The sequence below is a fragment of the Eptesicus fuscus genome, chromosome 12 (genome assembly GCF_027574615.1).
Source record: "Eptesicus fuscus isolate TK198812 chromosome 12, DD_ASM_mEF_20220401, whole genome shotgun sequence".
In the NCBI taxonomy this organism is placed as follows: domain Eukaryota; kingdom Metazoa; phylum Chordata; class Mammalia; order Chiroptera; family Vespertilionidae; genus Eptesicus; species Eptesicus fuscus.
Window position 1 is genome coordinate 11,388,037 of NC_072484.1, and position 13,695 is coordinate 11,401,731.

The 13,695-nt window shown below is 41.9% G+C and overlaps 1 protein-coding gene across 1 annotated transcript in view; it reads right to left on the reverse strand.

Moving 5' to 3' along the window:
* The window catches only part of CSE1L (chromosome segregation 1 like), a 52,971-nt gene that overhangs the window by 38,121 nt on the left and 1,155 nt on the right, over nucleotides 1-13,695 (reverse strand). The gene's annotated exons all lie outside the window — the stretch shown is intronic.

Here is a 13,695-nt window from a genome sequence, read left to right on the forward strand (position 1 = left end):
CTCTAGAATACATAGAAAAACTTCTGGAGGACTCTAAAGGAGAGATAGACAGCAATACAGTCATACCTACTAGGGACTTTACCATCCCGCTGACTTCACTGGATAGATCTTCCAAACAAAAAATTAACAAGGAAACAGTAACTCCAAATGACACATTGGGTCAGATGGATTTAATTGACATTTATAGAACATTTCACACCAAAGTGCAGAATTTACAGTCTTCTCAAGTGCACATGGGTCATTCACAAAGATAATACCACATGTTAGCATACAAAACAAGTCTCTACAAGTTCAAGAAGATTGAAATCATATCACACATCTTCTCAAATCACAATGGAATGAAATTAGAAATCAACTACAGTAAAAACACTCAAAAACATTCAAACACATGGATGCTAAATCTCTGGGACACAGCAAAAGCAGTCCCAAGAAGGAAGGATCACAGCATTACGGGCCTACCTCAAAAAAAAAAAAAAAAAAAGATAAATAATAAGCTATCTAATCCTACAGCTTAAAAATTTAGAAAAAGAAGAACAAGAAAAGCCCAGTGTAAGTACAAGGAAGGAATTAGTAAAGATCAGAGCAGAAATAAATGACAAGAGACTAAAAAAACACACAAAACAAACAAAAACACAATACAAAAGATTGATGAAACCAAGACCTGGTTCTTTAAAAAGATAAACAAGATTGATGAATCTTTAGCCAGTCTCATTAAGAAGCAAAGATGACCCAAATAATTAAAATCAGAAATGAAAGTGGTGAAATAACTGACACCACAGAAATACAAAGGATTGTAAGAAAGTACTATGAGCAACTACATGCCAAAAAGATGGACAATGTGGATGAAATGGACAAATTCCTAGAAAAATGCAATCTTCTAAATATCAGGAAGAATAAAAAAACCTGAATAGGCCAATAACACTTGATGAAATAGAAGCAGTAATAAAAAAAAAAATTAGCAGCAAACAAATACCCCGGTCCAGACAGCCTCACAGGGGAGTTTTACCAAACATTCAAAGAATTAACACCTATTCTCTTCAAACTATTCCAAAAAATCCAAGAGGAAGGAACACTTCCCAGCTCTTTTTATGGGGCCAGCATTATCCTAAATCCAAAACCAGATAAAGACACTACAAAGAAAGAGAATTACAGGCCAATAACCCCGATGAACATAGATTCTAAAATCCTCAACAAAATATTAGCAAATCAGATCCAGCAATATATTAAAAAGATTATACACCATGAACAAGTGGAATTGATTTCAGGAATGCAAGGCTGGTACAATATTTGCACATCAACAAATGTGATGCATCATATAAACAAACTGAAAGACAAAAATCACATGATCATATCAATAGATACAGAAAAAGCATTTGACAAAATCCAACACCCACTTTTGATAAAAACTCTCAATAAAGTGGGAATAGAGGGATTACACCTCAACATGATAAAGGCCAAATATGACAAACCTACAGCGAACATCATATTCAGTGGGCAAAAACTAAAACCATTTCCCCTCAGAACAGGAACAAGAGAGGGATGTCCACTTTCACCACTCTTATTCAACATAGTACTGGAAGTCCTAGTCACAGCAATCAGACAAAAAGAAGAAATAAAAGAGCCCTAACCGGTTTGGCTCAGTGGATAGAGCGTCGGCCTGCGGAGTGAAGGGTCCCAGGTTTGATTCCGGTCAAGGGCATGTACCTTGGTTGCAGGCACATCCCCAGTAGGAGGTGTGCAGGAGGCAGCTGATCCATGTTTCTCTCTCATCAATGTTTCTAACTCTCTATCCCTCTCCCTTCCTAAGTGTAAAAAATCAATAAAATACATTTTTTTAAAAAAAGAAGAAATAAAAGACATCCAAATTGGAAAAGAGGAAGTAAAATTCTTGTTATTCACAGATGACATGATATTGTACATAGAAAAACCTAGACTCCACTAAAAAACTTCTAGGTTTAATAAATGAATTTGGCAACGTAGCAGGATACAAAATTAACAACCAGAAATCAACAGCATTTTTATACACCAATAATGAATTATCTGAAAGAGAAACTAAATAAAGAATCCCGCCCTAGCCAGTTTGGCTCAGTGGATAGAGCGCGGCCTGTGGACTAGAGGGTTCCGGGTTCAATTCCAGTCAAGGGCACATGCCTGGGCTGTGGGCTTGATCCCCAGTGTGGGGCATGCAGGAGGCAGCCAATCAATGATTCTCTCTCATCACTGATGTTTCTCTCTCCCTCTATAAAATCAATAAAAATATATATTTTTAAAAAATAATTAAATAAATAAATAATCCCATTTACCATCACAACATATAAATTAAGATACCTAGGAATAAACTTAATGAAGAAGGTAAAAAAAGACTTGTACTCGGAAAACTACAGGATGTTGAAAAAAAAGAGATGGAGGAAGAAATAAACAAGTGGAAGATTATATGGTGTTCATGGATTGGTAGAATTAAAATCATTAAAATGTCCATACTACCCAAAGCAATCTATAAATTCAATGCAATCCTTATTAAATTAACAATGACGTATTTCACAGATCTAGACCAAATACTCCAAAAATTTACATGAAACGAAAAGAGACCTCGAATAGCTGCAGCAATCTTGAGAAAGAATGACAAAGTTGGAGGGATCACAATATCAGATATCAAGTTATACTACAAAGCCACTGTCATCAAAAATCGACCCAAGCCATTACGCTCAATTAATACTTAACAAAGGAGGCAAGTACATTCAATGGAGTCATCAAGAGAGTCTCTTCAATAAATGGTGTTGGGAAAATTGGACAAATACATGCAAAAAAAAATTAAACTAGACCACCAACTTACACCATACACAAGAATAAACTCAAAATGGATAAAAGACTTAAATGTAAGACATGAAACCATAAATATCCTAGAAGAAACCATAGGCAGCAAAATCTCAGACATCTCTCCTACCAATATATTTACAGATACATCTCCCAGGGCAAAGGAAACTAAAGAGAAAATAAACAAATGGGACTACGGCAAAAGAAAAAGCCTCTGCACAGCAAAAGAAACCATCAACAAAAACGAAAAGGGAGCCCACTATATGGGAGAACATATTTGGCAATGATACATCTAATAAAGGGTTAATATCCAAACTATATAAAGAACTCATACAAATTAACAAAAGACAAATAATCCAATTAAAAATGGGCACAGGACCTAAAAAGACACTTCTCCAAAGTGGACATACAGATGGCCAAGAGACAAATGAAAAAATGCTCAACGTCACTGATCATCAGAGAGATGCAAATTAAAATGACTATGCGTATCACCTCACACCTGCCAGAATGGCTGCCATCAATAAATCAACAAGTGTTGGCCATGATGTGGAGAAAAGGGATCCTTAGTACACTGCTGGTGGGAATACAGACTGGTGCAGCCATTATGGAAAACAGTATGGGGTTTCCTGGGGGATGGAAAACTGCCATTTGACACAGTGATCCCACTTCTAGGAATATATCCTAAGAAACCCGAAACACCAATCAGAAAAAAAATGCATGCATCCCTATGTTCATAGCAGCTCAATTTACAATAGCTAAAATCTAGAAACAGCTCAAATGCCCATCAGTAGACGAGTGGATAAAAAAGTTGTGGTACATTTACACCATGGAATACCATGCTGGAATAAAAAAGAAGGATCTCTTACCCTTTGAGACATGGAGGGACCTGGAGAGTATTATGCTAAGTCAGTGGTCGGCAAACTCATTAGTCAACAGAGCCAAATATCAACAGTACAACTATTGAAATTTCTTTTGAGAGCCAAATTTTTTAAACTTAAACTTCTTCTAATGCCACTTCTTCAAAATAGACTCGCCCAGGCTGTGGTATTCGGTGGAAGAGCCACACTCAAGGGGCCAAAGAGCCGCATGTGGCTAGCGAGCCGTAGTTTGCCGACCACGGTGCTAAGTGAAATAAGCCAGTCAGAGAAAGACAAGTATCACATGATTTCACTCATACATGGAATCTAATGAACAAAATAAATTGATAACAAAATAGATCCAGAGACATAGAGTATAGAACAGACTGCAGAATTTCAGAGGGAAGGTGATGGGTGGATGGGAAGAGATCAACCAAAGAATTTGTATGCATATATGCAAAACCCACACACAGAGACAATAGGGTGGTGGAGGCCTGGGGGGGATGGAAGAGAGAGACGGGCTAGAAGGGGTCAATGGGAGGAAAAAGGGGACATATGTAATACTTTCAACAATAAAGATTAAAAAATAAATTAAAATGGACAGAGGATCTGCATTAACATTTTCCCAAAGACATACAGATGGCCAACAAAAGTACATGAAAAGATACTCAACATCGCTAATCATCAGGGAAATGCAAATCAAAACCAGGAGCTATCCCCTATCACCTGTTAAAATGGCTACTGTCAAAAAGACAAGAAATATCAAATGTTGGTGAGGATGTGGAGAAAGGGAACCCTGTTTACTGTTGGCAGGAATGTAAATTGGGGCAGTCACAAGTAGTTCCTAGGGAACCTGGGGAAATGTAGCCTTTTCAGGGCAACCATGCAACAAATTAATCTGGAGCATCTATGACAAAGAAAAAATTAAGTTCATAATAATTTTTGTAAAATGTATTAAAGCTAAGTGGAAAAGAGGTTAAGTATACATTATTCAAACTGTGCTAAAATTTACATATAGCCAAATGTACAGAAAAAACTAAAAATACACTCCAAATGTAAAGGGTGTTAATGTCTACATGATAGATATGGGGAATTTTTATTCTCTTGATATTCTTCTAGATAGTTCTAATATACAACTAACTGTATGTATTATATTTACTACCAGAAAATTATCAATCAAATTCAGGTGCTCAAAGAAGCTTAGTAGCTGGAAGACAAGACACAACTGAAATACCTACTACAGACTTATAATTCCTTTTCTCACTTAGTATGTAAATTTCTTTCACTAAAGAAATAATGTGGCCAGGCTGATGGGGCTCAGTGGTTGAGCTTCAATCTATGAACCAGGAAGTCACGGTTTGATTCCCATGGGGGCATGCAAGAGGCAGCCAATCAATGATTCTCTCCCTCTCCCTTCCTCTATGAAATCAATAAAAATATATTAACAAAAGAAAAAGAAAAATATTGTGTTTGATTGCAGGGTACTACCCAAAGCTCCACTGGGATGTTGCATAATCCTCAGTAAAAATTCTGAATTCGGAAACATATTTGTTCCCTGTAGTAGAAGTATCAAATGAATCACATACATAGCAATTTAACTGCCAGGAGGTTAAGAGAGTTGCTGGGTATTCAGTGGTCCAAGATTTCCCAGAGGCTCTGAGTCTTGCTTGAACTGAATTTGAAAGTTCTACAGACTTGGAAAGGCAAAGTACAAGGACCCATCTCATGAAGGAAATAATGAGCAAAGTAACAGACACAGGAAGAGTGATAGCCCCTTTGGGGAATAGTGGACTTGGGAGGCTGAGATCAGTTAATGTGGGTTTCTCAATACTTAAAGAGTTTCATGATGTAATGTACAATAGGAATGTATTTTAGAAATGGGTAAAAATTTAATGCAAGTGGAATATAGGACCTCTGGGCTGGCAATTGTTTAAAAAGAACAGCCAGATGGGAATTAGGGAGAGGAAGAAGCGCATGACTCTGAGATTCTGAGTAAGACTTAAAGGTGTGGCTCATGGATTGAGCGTCAGCCTATAAACCAGGAGGTCAGGATTCGATTTCGGGTCAGGGCATATGCCCGGGTTGCGGGCTCATTCCCCAATGTGGAGCATGCAAGAGGCAGCCAATCAATGATTCTCTCTCATCATTGATGTTTCTATCTCTCTCTCCCTCTCCCTTCCTCTCTGAAAAAAAAAAAAAAATATATATATATATATCCTACCTTATAATAGGGAAACATGCAAATTGACTGCACCTCCGCTATGCCCTTGATTGGGCCTGCGAGAGGCTGAGGGCGGGACTCCAGGTGGCCTATCCGGCAGTTGAGAAGACCAAGATGGCAGCGCAGAATCCTCTTAGTTCCGGGGGTCCCTGGGGCCGATGGCCACCGGGGGGGCGTGGCCGGGCCCTCCCTGGGGCCGATCGCCACCCGGGGGGCGTGGCCGGGCCGAGCCGGGCGCTCCCCGGGGCCGATCGCCACCCAGGGGGGGCGTGGCCGGGCCCAGCCAGCCGCTCCCGAGGCGGAGGTCCCCGGGCGATCGCCACCCTGGCCTAAATGGCTGGTGCTGAGAGGGATCAATGGGGCTGTCGGAAGGAGCGGGTGGTAGTTGACCACCAAGGGCATCTGCAGCAGCTGGATGCAGAGCTCGGGTCCGAGTTCTCCAGGTTGGCCTCCGTGGGGTCCGCGTCGCACCCATAGTGGCCGAGTGGGGACGCTGGCATCGTAGCCCCAGCACGAGGCCAGCTTCCCAAGCCAGGCTGCGGAGGGAGGGAGGGCCTCTGGGCTGGGAGCACTCCCCCACCCCAGTGGACAGGGCACAGAGAGCGAGCAGCAGAGAGCTACTAGGGGTGGTGGGTGTGGTGGCCTGGCTTCCAAGAGGCTAGCTTCAGCTGCTGTGGCCTGCGCTGAGGTGGCTGGTGGGGGGGGCAACTGCGGGGGCGCATCCGAGGCTGGGGCACTGGGAGACGTGGGACTGCAGTCCAGAAAGTGAGGCTCCAGAGGATCTGGTCACCGACCCCCGGCATTGAAGCCGCCTCCTACAAGATGTATCCTAGCCTAGGTGTGTGGGAAGCAGGTTCAGGAACCTCTCCCTTTGCGGCGCCAGAGCCCAGGCCTGCCAGCGCCCCAGAGGAGACCCCCGCCAGGATCGAGGGCTTGACCAGTCTCTAAACCAGGGCGGCCATTAGCCCAGGCCTACCAGCACCCCAGAGGAGATCCCCACCAGGATCGGGGGCGTGACCAGCCTTCAAACTGTGGCGGCCCCTAGCCCAAGGAGGCGCCTGAGTCTGTTCTTGACCTAGGGCCGGGCTCTCCCCGCAAGGGACTCAGAAGCCGCCAGAGTCTAACTGCCAGTCTCTGGGAGTGCATCCACTGTCCACCAAAAAGTAGGGCCATCAAACCATTCAGTCTCAGTGCAGGCACAGGTCCGTGGCTGACGGGGTGGAGGCCAGACCAAAACAAAACGGCAGAAACACCCTGCCCACCTGGGCGGGTACTGCTGTAGTCCACGTGGCCTGGGCAGTGTAGAAAGCGCTACCTTCTCCCAGGTCCTGTGCTGGCACCGCCGCCTCGCTCACCCTCAAGCCCCCCTGAGTCCTGACAGCAAAGTGTGTGGGGCATTCTGCAGGAGTTGTGCCGTTCTGGGTGCTTTTGCCCAAAGACACACTTTGGGATGAATTCAGAGCCACATCTCATTTCCCATTAGACTGGAAGAACGATGTAAAAGGATTTTGACAAAAGCTTTCCACATCTCTGTTTATTCTTTTGAATCCATAAAACAACCTTAAAAAAAGCATTCGGGCCACCTAAGAAAGAATGCACTTTCTGGCCAGAGCACGCAGGATTCTTTTGCCCAACAGGTTAAAGGGAGCAGAGCTGGCACAGTGGGAATGGCCCTGGTGCCCTATGAGGAGACCGGGGGAATGGGGTTGCCGAAATTCCATAAGCCTCTTGCCACCTTCTCCTTTGCAAACCATACCATCCAGATCCACCAGGACTGGAGGCAACTGGGAATCACAGCCGTGATTTGGGACATGGTAAGCAAATCTTGAGGGGCCTCTGAAAACATCTGCAATTGATCATAAGACTGGTCTTTATTTAAAAAGAAATAAAAGAACAGCTTTGTTGAGATATAACCCATATACTGTACATGTCACCTAAAGTGTACAATGAACTGGTTTTTTACAGTAAATTCAGAGTGGTACAACCATCACCATGCTTAATTTTTAAATATCTTCATGACCCATCCCCTCCAAAAAAAACTTCTACCCACTGGAATCACTTTCCTGATCATCTTCCCCAAAATAGACTGCACTTTAAAGGTGGGTAAAGGAAAGTTGAGGGAAGTTAAAACACTGCACAAAGGATATTGTAAGATGACAAAGCCCAAAGTGAAGATCATGTGTTTTCTTTAAAATATATATATTTTTTAAATTTCAGAAAGGGAGAGGGAGAGAGAGATAGAAACATCAATGAAAAGAATCACTGATCAGCCGAAACCGGTTTGGCTCAGTGGATAGAGCGTCGGTCTGCGGACTGGAAGGTCCCAGGTTCGATTCCGGTTAAGGGCATGTACATTGGTTGCTGGCACATCCCTAGTAGGGGGTGTGCAGGAGGCAGCTGATCGATGTTTCTCTCTCATTGATGTTTCTAGCTCTCTATTCCCTCTCCCTTCCTCTCTGTGAAAAATCAATAAAATATATTAAAAAAAAAAAAAAAAGAATCACTGATCAGCTGCCGCCCACAAGCCCCCTACTGGGGATTGAGCCCGAAACCCAGGCATGTGTGCCCCTGATCAGAATCAAACCTGGACTCTTCAGTCCACAGGCCGATGCTCTCTCCATTAAGCCAAACTGACCAGGGCTATGTGTTTTCTTCAAGTTCTGCTTGGTTGTAATGGTCCCCAAATCTATACTAATAAAAGGGTAATATGCTAATTAGAGTGGTTGTCTTCCGGACATCTTTCCAGATAAAGCCGCAGTGGCTACAAAGGCCAAGGCTCAGGCAGCCATAACCAGCTGCAGTGGCAGCAGCATTGGGGTTATGGGGGTGGTGCCTCCAGAGGGAGGCCAGACTGGGGGCCAAGGCACAGGCAGTTTGGGGTGATCAGGCTGATAGGGGAGGGCAAGGTAGGGGCAATCAGGCTGGCAGGAGATCAAGGTAGGGGCGAGCAGGCAGGCAGGCAGTGGGGTTAGGGACAATCAGGCAGGCAGGCAGATGAGTGGTTAGGAGCCAGCGGTTCCGGATTGTGAGAGGGATGTCCGACTGCCAGATTGAAGAGGGTGCAGATTGGGGTGAGGGGCACACCAATGCACGAATTTCATGCACCAGGCCTCTAGTATGTATGTGCGTGTGTGTGTGTGTGTGTATGTATGTGTATAATATATATATATATATATATATATATATATATATATATATGTATATATATATTTAAGGCGGGGCGGGGGGGACGCACTAGAAATGGGCAATAAGCTAATGCTATGCTTGTGCAGAGTACTACTCCACAACCAGAAACCACACCTTATAAGGAGGACAACCTGTTTGAAACTATCTATTTCCTTACTACTATTGTCCTTTCCCTTAATTAGAAAACATTTTTATCACAAGGGAAGCCAACATTCTGACTGAGTTAATAGATACCACCACCTGTCTGTTCACTTCCTTCCATCCAGGACAAACCACACTATGGAGATGAATTATAGAATCCCACTCAACCGCACACACAATTTATTAAGAGGCCACCCTTTCTGGTTTTTATGTCCAAAGTTTGGAAAGTACAACACATATTCCTCCCTTTTTGGAGATTCACTTTAAAGATTTCAGGAACTCCAACAGAACGTTCTCAGCTTAACATTGTTTAATCCAGAGTTCCCGCATTACTTGGCCACTTTATTATGGAACACATTTTGAAAAGCAGTGATTTAATCAACTCACTTTCCATTCTTTTTTCCTGTGTTGAAATGCTGACTCTGAAATCTTGAAAGTTTACTGTTGCCAAGCAAAATCATTTACATCAATATATATGAGCTAAAAACAAAAACAACCACCTGGTCTTTCTTTGCCACATGCAAATTTATTCTATCTTTTGAGATTTATGCAAGGCAGCATGTTAGACACTGTGTGTGTGTGTGTGTGTGTGTGTGTGTGTGTGTGTGTGTGTGTGTTGGGAGGATTACAGAAGTTAACTAGATCTATTTTACTGAGTTTTTAAATAAACTCAAATCTGCATTTCACTTTCTTCATTTTGTACCTGTAGCACTGTACATCTCAATCAAAATCTTTTAGACTCCTCTTAATTATACGTATTAAAAATCCAAACTCCTTTACCATGGCAAGAGTCCCATGCAATCTGGCACTTGTCAGCTTCATTTCCTAACTTCTTGCCTTGTCTCACACTATGTTCCAGCCACAAAAGCCTTCTTTCTATTCCTTGAACCAGCCAAGACACTTCTCTGTGCCTGTAATACCGCTCTTCCTTCTAATTTGATATTGAGTATCATTCAACTGTCAGCTATCAACTCTTCAAAAGGGCCTTCCACACCTATTATGTACCTTATCCTGGTTATACTGTTAACAGCACTAATCATCATCTCAAGTATCTTTGACTTATTATCTGTTATTTGTAAACTCGTTAGGACAGGGACTTTGTATGTTTTTGTCTCTATATGTACAGGACCTTCAACATTGCCTGGCACATAGTAAACATTCAGTAAGCATTTGATGCATGAACTAACGAATGAGCATTTGATGTATGAATTAACGAATGAGTCAATGTCAGCCAGCCAGCTAAAACATAAATCCCCTTCTGAACTAGAGACTATTCTGGGATCGGCTATTAGCAGCCCCAACAGAAGGCAGGAACTCAGTTACATGTCAAATAAACAAATGACCAACTTGCTGTCATAAATAATCTCTGTACACTCAAAAGAGCTTTCAAGAAAGAAGTGAGCCCCACCTGGTTTGGCTCAGTGGATAGAGCATCGGCCCTCAGAATGAAGGGTCCCAGGTTTAATTCCAGTCAAGGCCACGTACCTCAGTTTCAAGCCTGATTCCCATCCCCCCGAGGCAACCAATTGATGTGTCTTTTTCACATTGAAGTTTTTCTCTGTCTCTCACCCTCCCTTTCACTCTAAAAATCAATGGAGCCCAACTGGTGTCACTCAGTGGTTGAACGACAACCCATGAACCAGATCAAGGTGAGATTCCCGGTCAGGGCACAGGTGTGTTGCAGGCTTGACCCCCAGTGGGGGGTGTAGGAGGCAGCAGATCAATGATTCTCTATCATTGATGTTTCTGTCTCTCTCTCCCTCTCTCTGACACTAATAAAAACATTTTAAAAAATAAAAATAAATGGAAAAAATATGCTTGGGTGAGAATTAAAAAAAAAAGTAAATTTGAAATCTGTCCTGTATTACTGTTCACATATGGCAGTGCTTATATTTTTGCACTTACTGTCCCATCCGCCTGACAGCTCTGTCCCTGGAGAGCTGCATGGCTCACTGGCCACTTCATTCAGGTCTCTTTTCAAATGTCATCTCTTTTCAGAGATGCCTTCCTGGACCGTCCTCTCTAAGAGAGCACCCACCCAATCTCCATTCCCTTACTCTATTTTTCTAAGTAAATTTATCAGGCACATTAATTTGCTTTCTTGTTTGCTGTGCCTCTCCTTCCATGAGTAGGAACTTTGTGTTTTGTTCACTGCATTCTCTCTAGTGCTTTACAACAATGATGAGCACCTACTACATATTGGTTGTACTATTTTCAAAAGCTACATACCCTTTATTGATTTTTCCATCAAAAGCATTATGATTTTTCACATTTATTCTGGTCAATTGTGACAAACAGGAAGAAGTGGAGAAAGCTGATTCTAAGGCCATGTGATAGAATAACCCTAAAATGAACAAGTTGAGGTGCTAGGATAAAACTATTTTTTAAATTTTTTTAAAAAGCATTAAAAAAAAAAAAAAAGCATGTTGGGGGAAAAAGTGTATGTGCATGGGGAGGATGATGTTTCATAAATATGCATGCTACAATCTCTGAAAGTTAAAATACTACATAGATCCTAGAATTTTAATGTTAGATAAGGGACTAAATATTTGTCAACAAACCCTTTTTATATCTCCTTAGTAAGAATGTCTATAAGCCCTGACTGGTTTGTCTCAGTGGATAGGGCATCGGCCTGCGGACCGAAGGGTCCCAGGTTCTATTCCGGTCAAGGGCATGTACCTTGGTTGTCGGCACATCCCCAGTAGGGGGTGTGCAGGAGGCAGCTGATCGATGTTTCTCTCTCATCGATGTTTCTACCTCTCTATCCCTCTCCCTTCCTCTCTGTAAAAAATCAATAAATTAAAAAAAAAAAAAAAAGAATGTCTATAAAACCAAAATGTAAGCTTAGCCCTGATTTGGGAAAGCATGACACACCAGGTAATTTTAGAGAATACTCCATAGGTATTCACAATATATCAGCAAGATCCAAGGCTAATTAAGTTCTTATTTGACCACAGATGAAGGTACTTTGACACTTTAAAATATTAAATTTTCGATCTGAAGAGAAACCAGAGTGTGTGTGTGTGTGTGTGTGTGTGTATATATATATATATATACATATATAGTAATATATTATATATAAATGTAAAGTGTTATTGATTTTAAAATAAATACTCAAACTATTAATAGAAAATTCATTATTTTGTCTTTAAATGAGGGATGATACTGTACTTTCACCACAAAGCTATCTTTGGAAATCGCTACCAATACACACACACAGAAAAATAAAAAACATGTACCACAACAAATCAATTATGACAGATATATCTAAATTCTAAGCTTTTCCTGTTGAATGGCTGGATCTAAGTCTTGCCTCTTCCCACAGGCCCTCAGTTATAGATGAAGACTTCTGGGAATAAAAGCTCTGCTTTCCAATGCCATCTCAGATATCTATGACATAAGCTAATCCAAGATGTGTACCTTTTCCTTAGATACTTCCTCCACATTACAGAACCATTCCTAATGCCTTACATCTGGAGAAAGGAAAAGAGATCCAATGTATGAAAACTATCTGGCACACACACATCAAGAACATGACCCAATCCTAGCCGGTTTGGCTCAGTGGATAGAGTGTCAGCCTGCAGACTGAAGTCTCAGGGTGGATTCTGGTCAAGGACACCTGCCTGGGTTGCGGCTCAATCCCCCCATAGGGGGTGTGCAGGAGGCAGCCAATCAATAATTCTCTCTAATCATTGATGTTTCTACCTCTCTCTCTTCCTCTCTGAAGTCAATAAAAATACATTAAAAAAAAAAATAATAACCCAACATCTCTCCACCCTCTGCTTTCTGCTCACAGAACCATACACCTTAGTATCAAATCCAAACTCTTTCAATTGCCTACAAAGCCCTATGTGACCTGGCCCCTGGATACCTCTCCCTTCTTCACACACTACTCTAGCAAACTGCATTTTCCTCAGATATTCCATTATTCCAAGCTTGTTCCTGTCCTTGAGCTCTTGTACTTTCTATTCCCTCTGCCTGGAATGTTCTGTCCCCTCACCTTTCCATGGCTCGTTTCTGCTTAAATGTCACCTCCTCAGAGAAGCCTTCTACATCATCAAATCACCTGTTACTTCCTGTTACTTGTCCCTATCTGAGACTATCTAATTCATTTATGTGTATGGTTGTCCGCCCCCTCCCTGAACATAAGCTACCCAAGGGACGGAACCTTGTCCATTTTTGCTTCTTCACTGTATTCCCAGAGATTAACGGGCAAATAATATCCATAAATATGCATGCTACGATCTCTGAATAATAATAGTGTATCTGGCGGATGGCAAGCACTGGCCACTTGGACACAGCAGTGAACAAGACAGGCAAAAGCAAGGCCCTTGCTCTCAAAGTTTACATTTTAGCAGTCACGAAAGACAATAAACAAGGAAACTATTAAGGGATTATAGATGACAATCGATGCATGAAGTATATAAAAACTAGTGCGAAGTGATGAAGAGTTGAGGAAGGGTGCGTCAAAGACGG